At 36.7% G+C, this 8,610-nt stretch overlaps 1 pseudogene; it reads right to left on the bottom strand.

The window, feature by feature from the left end:
* Window positions 1-4,204: 4,204 nt before the first annotated feature.
* LOC611288 lies at window positions 4,205-5,248 on the bottom strand (annotated as a pseudogene).
* Window positions 5,249-8,610: the final 3,362 nt, after the last annotated feature.

Genomic DNA, 8,610 nt, shown 5'->3' with positions numbered 1-8,610 from the left:
TGTATTGTGAGAAGGCATCTCTTGGGTACAGTGGGAAGTTAGCATCTATCCTTTAGTATGGCGACACTGATCTCTTCTTTCGCATACACAAAAATCCTCTTGCAAAATGATAGCTGAATTCCATTGCACATTAGATATATTTCATGTTGTCACCAAAATGCTCTAAATAGTAGCTTTTATTCTAGGAACAAAAGTTAAAAATCTCATACAGTTAGTTTTATGTTTGGAAAACCACTAAAGGTCTGGAACCCCATTCCATTTGCTATATTTTCTTTGGGAAATGTCCTATGTCAATGATATTCACAATTTGGGGGCTCTGTGAAGGTGCTTGGGTAAAATGCTCACCAATGCCAGAGTTCTCTTCTCTCTATCTTTTTAGCTTAGCAAGCACATATTTCCTTGTTTTGAAAACATCAGATATGATGCAGATATCATAGTTTTGTTTCCTGAGAACACAAATATTTTCTTGAAGACACACAAAAAAATTCAAACATAAAAGTTAGTATGATCCATTAAATCATACTGGTGGTGAGACAATTGAAAATTACATTACTGTTTAGGAAAACTATTCTGCTTGATGAGAAAACTAGAAAAAGCTACTATGGGTGGGTAGGGACAAAGGGACTCACAGAGCCATTCACTTTAGATAGTTGACCTAAAATAAAATAAATTCTTAAGGTCACCTTAGAGATGGTGGCAGGAATGAATCTACATGAGTGTACTTGTTCTGTTCAAAAACACAAAACTTGGATCCATTGCATACTTATTTAAAAACTAGTCACTCTTCATAAAGTTAAATGCTTATTAAGGTAGTTCCTTGTGAGCAAGGATTTTGTCTTGTGCCTTCTTGTAACCTCCTTTCTACTTATGTCTGTACTTGTTATATATGTACTTATGTACCTTCTGATTTAAGACTTTATGACACTTTTCACCATTAATCTTTTTAACTTAGAGATATAAAAGTAGTGACTCTTTTTCTCCTTCAAGGACATTTTTCCTTTAAGTACTTATTTGTACTATTATGTGTGGCAGAAAATTGATTGTCCTATTGAAACATTGCTTATGCCACAAAAACTAAATGAGTTCTCTTAAAGAATCCTAGAAATAGTTATTGATTGACAAATGACAATAAAGAAAAAGCTTTTAGATCAATAAAAGAAATCAAAATCCAACTCACAGTTGGATGTCACACTGATTAGAATATATATTATATGAAAAATGAACTCAGAGGATCTTTCAGGAGCACATACAAGGAGATGCCTTAACAAAAGGAATGACCCAGTGGTTTCCAAAGAGATTTCAAAGAAATGAAATTTTTCAGATATAGTTATATTATTCAGAAAGAGGGGAGAATGACTTCCTTTTCTGCTCCCTAGTGTCATCATAGGTAATTAGAAGAAGAAAGAATGAATATATTAACGTAAGCTGGTACATAAATACCTTGCTTCTCACTTTCTCTCTCCCTTCTTCCCTCCCTTAATTAAGGTGGTGTTCTGGGAGTAAGGAAGGTATCAACCCTTTAAAAATAAGGTGGAAGGTATTCAGAGCTTTATTATTCTTTAGTTGCTAGGAATTTCTTAGAAACAATGATATGAACCATTTTCATAATCTACCTATATGGATGTATCTATAGATTGTTTGCCATTTAGTGGTCAGAATGCTTTAGTAATTATCCTCCAATGACCTACACTGGATCATGACATGAGTGAGAAATAAGTTTTATTATAGTAATTATTTGTGGTTGTTCATTATAGAAGTTAACTTCTCCACACGAATGTATGTGCCTACTATGTGGATCACTGATCTAGGATCTAAGGATAGATCAGAGAAAAAAATATGTCCCACCTTTTATAAAACTTGCAGTCCAAAGTAGAGGCGAAGATAATGAACAAACAAGTATAAAACAATTGCCAGATGCAGTTAAGTGCTAGAAATAATAAAGCAGAATTTGAGAGTAATTTCAAAAGCAATTTGACATTTGATCAGAGAACTGAAGAAAGTAAAGAACCATACATATATGTGGAAGGCAAGGGGGAGGAATCCAAGGAGAATATTAATGACACATATGCTGGTTTTGGAGGGACCCTGATGTACTTGAGGAGGAGAAAAGAGGTCATGTTACTGAGGGATCTTCCTCAAGAGGGAGAATGACTAGAGATAAAGCCAAAGAAGTAGTGATGGGGCCAGGTCCCTTACAGCCTTGTAGCCCAATAAGAGGACTTTATATTTTACTCTGTTTGAAACTGGAAAGCATGGAAACTGGAAGACCTGGAAGGTCTTCAGGAAAACAATGACATGTTCTGCCTTAGACTTTAGGGAAATCACTCTGGCTGCTTTGCAGAAAATGGAATAAAAGGAAATAGCAGTGAAATAGAAAGTTTCCATTAAGGGACACATTCCCCTACACTAGACTTTCTCTCCACCCACTTCTCCCTTATTCTATGCCATATATGCCTGTGTGGAACACATTAAAGTCTCTATTGACAGATGGCCTCAGGTGGGCCTCAGTCAATGGGAGCATGAACAAACAACTGAGGTAGAAAGGTAAGTTCAGAATATTCCTCAGTCTTCCTTCCCAAGAGTGACTGTCTCCAGCTGGCTAAATTCCTAAGTCAAGATCAAATTCCTGTCAAGCATCCCTCCCATAACAGCCCCCTTCTTTTCCCTCTGCAAGTTGTGGAGTGAGATTGAGCCCCATGTTTACCACATCCTGGGTAGTGCTTCTATCCCTTGGGTTTCCCTACATTCTTCCAACTTGGTTAATGACTTGGACTAGGGTTGTAGTGATGGACCTAGTGAGAAGTCATCTTCAAGACATATTTTGAAAGTATAGTTGGCAAAGCATCTGATAGATTAGATGTGGTATGTGTGAAAAAGAGGAATGAAAAGTTAGAAAATAGAACAAAAGGAAGTTCATATGTTAAAGTATCATTCTCATTACTGCAAAAGAAGGGAATTATGGTGGTTTTTAACATTCAGTGAGAACATTGTTGGAGAGGAAAAGCTTCCTCTGCCTTGTGGTCCTTCTAGATGGATTTAGAATCAAATTGACATGAGACAGATTAACAGGAAAAAATAAAATTTAATAGCATACATATGGGGAATCCACACAGACATAAAATTCCAAAGAAAATGAGGCAACATGAAACTCATGTGAGCTAAGGAGAGGGGGAGGTTCTGAGGACGGAAAGGGAAGGCCATTAGCAGGAAGGTGAAAAGAGATGTTTTATTTATTTATTTATTTATTTATTTATTTTTTTGAAAAGAGATGTTTTAAAAAAAACAAAGTTTGCCCTATTATGCAGATAAGTTTCTTAGGTAGAACAGAGTCTCTGCTAATAGCTCGCTTCCTAGTAGAGGCTCTCCTTACCAAAGTAAATTTGGCAGTTGAAGATCAGGTGGAGAGCTTTTCCTGCTTTTGCTGGATTTTCATTAACTTTTTTTTAAGATTTTATTTATTTATTCATAAGAGACAGACACAGAGGCAGAGACACAGGCAGAGGGAGAAGCAGGCTCCATGCAGGGAGCCCAATGGGGAACTCGATCCCAGGACCATGGGATCACGCCCTGAGCCAAAGGCGAACGCTAACCGCTGAGCCACCCAGGCATCCCAGTTTTGATTAGTAATAGCTCAATATATATTCATTCCAAAGTGGCCCATCTTGGGGTAGCCCGCCCTTGGTCCCTACATTGTTTACCTGAAAATGCCCAGGCAGATTTCATCAATTCATTTGCTTGTTCATGCCATGTAATTAACTCTTAGCTGACCAGTCATAACTCTTCTGATCTAGTATTTTATTTAATGTAAACCTCAGAATATTAAACACAGTAACATTTTAAAGTAAGTTTATCATATACATCTTCTATTTCTATGCATTTTATTATATATATTATACATACATACATGCACATTTTACTTTTCTTATAAAGTAAAAATTCCATTTATTCATCGTTTATGACACAGTACACAAGAGGCAAAGTGTTTCACAGCATAGATTGCACTTCCAATTCCTTGGGATGTTCATTTCTTTGGCTAAAAGGAAAGACGAGATGTGAGAGGCAGGCAGTGCTTAGGCCGCTGAAATATGGTTGGGGAGGGGCAGTACTAATGTCACCTCTCAGGGATGGGCACAAGGGGACTGTTAGTTACAAGCTATTTTCTAGAACTGTTAGCTGGAAACAAAGGAGCACCACTTCTGGATGCTCATCCTGTGGTTGGGCATCGGTCAGCCCCACCACACAGGTACAAGCAGCGCTTTCTGGTAGACACCCTTGGTGTCTTGCTGAATACAAGTACAGGGACTTGCTAGCCTCTCTCTTGAATTTAAACCTTATTTTTAACATGTCCACTTCAATCTGAGAGACTGTGGTTCTAATCAAGGCTTTATTGCAAGTCTACTTGCCTTTCATGGAGTTGTACAGTCAGTGAGCAAAACACGGCGGGGGGGGGGGGTGGTTCTGAATGTGCTGGACCTGGTTCAGGAAACCACTTTCCAGGTCTCCTTTACCTCCTTCTTGATCCTCTCCAGCGTCATAAGGATTGTCGCTCTTATACCTGCTAAATACTTTCTGGAGGTGATGCACAGTCTGCTTAGTCACAATGCTGATCCACTTGGGCACATCAGTTCCTTTCCTCTTCACCCAAGCATCATAGAGATCCCAGGCATCTTGGCCAATCAGTTCATAATCAAAGACAATGCCATCTTCTGCACTTTTACCCTTTGCAGGGGCAACTGTCAGCTAGCTTGCAGAAGTCACCAGATATGTCAGAAATGATGTCCTTCCCCGGGACAGTCTTATACATTAACTTGTAGTCTTATATATTAACTTAATTTTCTGAAGCTCCCGCTTGGTTGCTGAACAGATGATCTCAGTGAGGGAGTTCTCGTCAGTCTCATAGAGACTTTCAGCTTAGAAGCATCACACCGACCAGTGTTTTCAATAAGCCCAAACTCACGGTCTCCAGGTGACCAGACAAGGCTGACTTCAGCGCTGGTTCAAGTTCCTTTGTGGCCCGTTTCTGGTAGGTGAAGGCAATATCTTGTCTCTGTTCATTGCTGTGGTTGGCCAAAATATTGACAATGCTGACCTCATCCACACTTTTGCTCTTGATGGCCATTTCAATGTTCAGAGTATCACACTCAGCATCAAAAGCGGTGTACACTTTGACTGACCCGTATGCACTTAGGAGCATGGAGTGATGATCCTCCAAGCTGAGCTTGCAGAGAATTTCATGAACAGTAGACATTTTGGAAGAAACTAGACCAGGTTTTAAGAGCTGTGAGTATCCCCAGTTGTGGAGCCACATGTACATTTTACTTTTTATATGCATATTATATATATACACAACATAGCACAAGATGTATATTTAGTATATTTTGTATGTATGTACATATAGAACATACATATACTTTATATATATATATATATACACACACACACACACACACACAGAAATGTAGAACAAGGGGCACCTGGATGGCACAGTGGGTTAAGCATCTGCCTTTAGCTCAGGTCTTGATCCCAGGTGGGATCAAGCTCCATATCAGGCTCCCTGCTCAGCAGGGAAGTCTGCTTCTCTCTCTGCTTCTGCCCTTCCCCATGCTCTTTCTCTCTCTTTCAAATGAATAAATAAATCATAAAAAAGAATGTAGAATATAAATGTACATAAAAATACACATTTCTCAGGAATGAGAAAAAATATAGTATTTCTATATGCAAAACACAAATGTGTCCACGTTATTGATAACAGAATACATGTTACATGCTCCCATTTAAATAAAGTTCAAAGCAGACAAAACTAATCTGACTTCTATCACCACACACTGATGAGCTATTCCTTTGCATGATTAAACTACAACTTACTGGGGTGCCTGCATAGCTCATTGGTTAAGCATCTGCCTTCGGGTAAGGCCATGATTTCGTGGTCCTAGGATGGAGCCCCACATCCAGCTTCTTGCTCAGTGGAATGTCTGATTTTCCTTCTCCCTCTTCTCTCTCCCTAGCCCTGCTTGTGTTTTCTGCTCTCTTGTGCTCTCTCTCTCTCAAATAAGTAAAAATAAAATTTTAAAAAATCTTAAAAAAAAAACTATAACTTATTTATCCATACTATTATTGATAGATGTGTGGGTTGTTTCCAGTTTGGATTATTACAGAAAATTCATGTATGAACATCTTTTTACATTTCCTATGGTGATTATGTATGCCAATTAACTTTCCTAAATGGTTGAGCCAATTTACCCATCTACCTGAGAGTTCCAGGTGTTCCAATTCCTCACCAGTACTTCATCTTATCAGTCTTTTTAATTGTAGACAGGCTGGTGGATGTGTATGATATTTCACTGTCATTTTAATTTGCATTCCTCTGATGACTAATGAGATTGAAAATGTATCATATGCATATTGGCTGTTTGGATAAACTGTTTTGTGAAGTGCCAATTCAAGTTTTTGCCTTGCAAATCTATAGCTTAGAGGAAAATAAAGGCCCTATGAATACTTTTATGGAAAATTTTGGGGCTTCTTCTCAATAGATTCTTCCTCTGCATTACTCTGTCCCCAGACTCCACTTACTTGAACATCTTCAAATCAGATTTCTTTTTCTCAAGTGATACCACCACTCTGCTTGGCCTATATTTTCCTGGGCCATATTTGAAAATGTTTTCAGGGCAAAATGCTGAGTGAATATGAGCTAATATTATGTGCTTTCTACCTTTCAAAATTCTTAGCCCTATGTTGGTTGCCATCCATTGCCTGCAATAGTTATATATTTTTGTACAGATATAATGGTAGTTTATGGTGGGAGGATGAGTCTGTTACCAGTTATTCCACTGTGGCTGCAACCAGTGATCCTCTACTATTTTTTATTATTCTATTTGCTCTGATTTTTATTTAAGTTGCATGTTTATTGGTTATTTTCTCAGGTTATCTTAAAGATTATAACATTCATCCTTGATTTATCAGCATGGAACATAAATTATCTTTCCATTTTATGGTAATGCTTAAGCCTTCAAACTTGAAACTGCATTTATTCCCCTCTCATCTTCATGTTATTATTATCATACATTTTCATTCTACATATATGTTTGATTCTGTGAGGTTTATTATTAGTCTTTAAAAAGTAAATGATGAAAAAAATAAAAAATAAAAAATAAAAAGTAAATGATGGGGCGCCTGGGTCACTCAGTCTGTTAAAGCATCTGCCTTCCACTCAGGTCATGATCCTGGGACTCTGGGATGGAGCCCCACATCTGGCTCCCTGCTCAGCAGGGTGTCTACTTCTCCCTTCCCTCTGTCCTTCCCCCCTGCTTATAGTCTCTTTCTCTCTGTGTCTTAAATAAATAAATAAATAAATAAATAAATAAATAAATAAATAAATATCTTAAAATAAAAAGTAAATGATCTTTTATACTTACCCACATATTTACATGTTCTAGTATTTTCTTTTTTTCCTGCAATTCTACTTTTTGATGTAAGATTATTTTCGTTCTACTGAAAAAAAAAATCCCTTTGATGTTTCTTTAATTTTTTCCATATTTTGATTATTTTTTAAAGGATAGTTTCACAGGGTGTAGCCTTTTAGGATGGCAGTGATCTTTTAGCATGTTGAAGATGACATTCTATTGTCCATTGGCTTCCATTTCTTCTGTTACCTTCAGTCCTGTTTTTGATCTGGTATGTTGTTATCTAGTGGCTTTAAAGATTTTATCATTTAAAAAGTTTTTAATGTTTTTACTATAATGTATATAATCCTAAGTAGAATTTTCGTTTTATTTATCCTCCATAGGGTTCCTAACTCTTCTTGATTCAGTGGCCTAGCTTCAAGGGAGTTTAACAATCTAACCACCAGATGACTTCTGTCCATTTTGAAGAAATCTGATCCACTGTCTCTTCAAAGCTTCTTCCCTGAAACTCTTTCTGCCTCACTTCTGAAACTCCAACTACATGTATGACCTTTTCCTAAAGACCTTTTCACCAAGTTCCATATATCCTTTATCTCTTTCATATTTTCCATTATTTTACTTTCTATGTGTCAGTCTGAATGTTTTCTGCCTTCAAATTTGCTAATTCTCTTTCAGCTGTGATAAATGCATGCATTGATTCTTAAAATCCAGCTGATTTATTCTTAAGTTTTTAGATTTTCTAACTTATTGTGCTTTATATATTCCAGTTTTCTGGTGAATTATTTCAGCTTATTATAATAGTTTTTTTTTTTAACATGTTAAACACAGTTATCTCAAAGTCTGTGTCTAGTAACTTTAATAGCTACATTATCTGAATTTATTTCTGTTTCTATCATCTGGCTTTTCTCTTTTAACTGTTCTTTGGTATTTCCTGTAATTTTTTAGGTTGAATGTTAGACATTGTGCATTTAAAATGTACTGGTTGCCTTGGCACCTTCTGAGTGACTTCAAGGAGCTTTAGCAATCTCACTATCAGATTCTTGACTCCTAATATTGCAAATATAGCTTATAAAGTAATACAAATATCAAAGCCTTTTTGCATATTAATACCTTTCCATTATATATTGCTTTACATGTACATATTAATGCATTATTATTTTTTATTAGCTTTCTTTCTGAGCTGAGTGACACAATTTTTTTTTCCTTTTAT

The sequence above is a fragment of the Canis lupus genome, chromosome 12, assembly GCF_011100685.1.
Source record: "Canis lupus familiaris isolate Mischka breed German Shepherd chromosome 12, alternate assembly UU_Cfam_GSD_1.0, whole genome shotgun sequence".
Lineage (NCBI taxonomy): Eukaryota > Metazoa > Chordata > Mammalia > Carnivora > Canidae > Canis > Canis lupus.
Note: the sequence above shows the minus strand (reverse complement) of the source record. Positions and strands in the feature narration are given on the sequence as shown.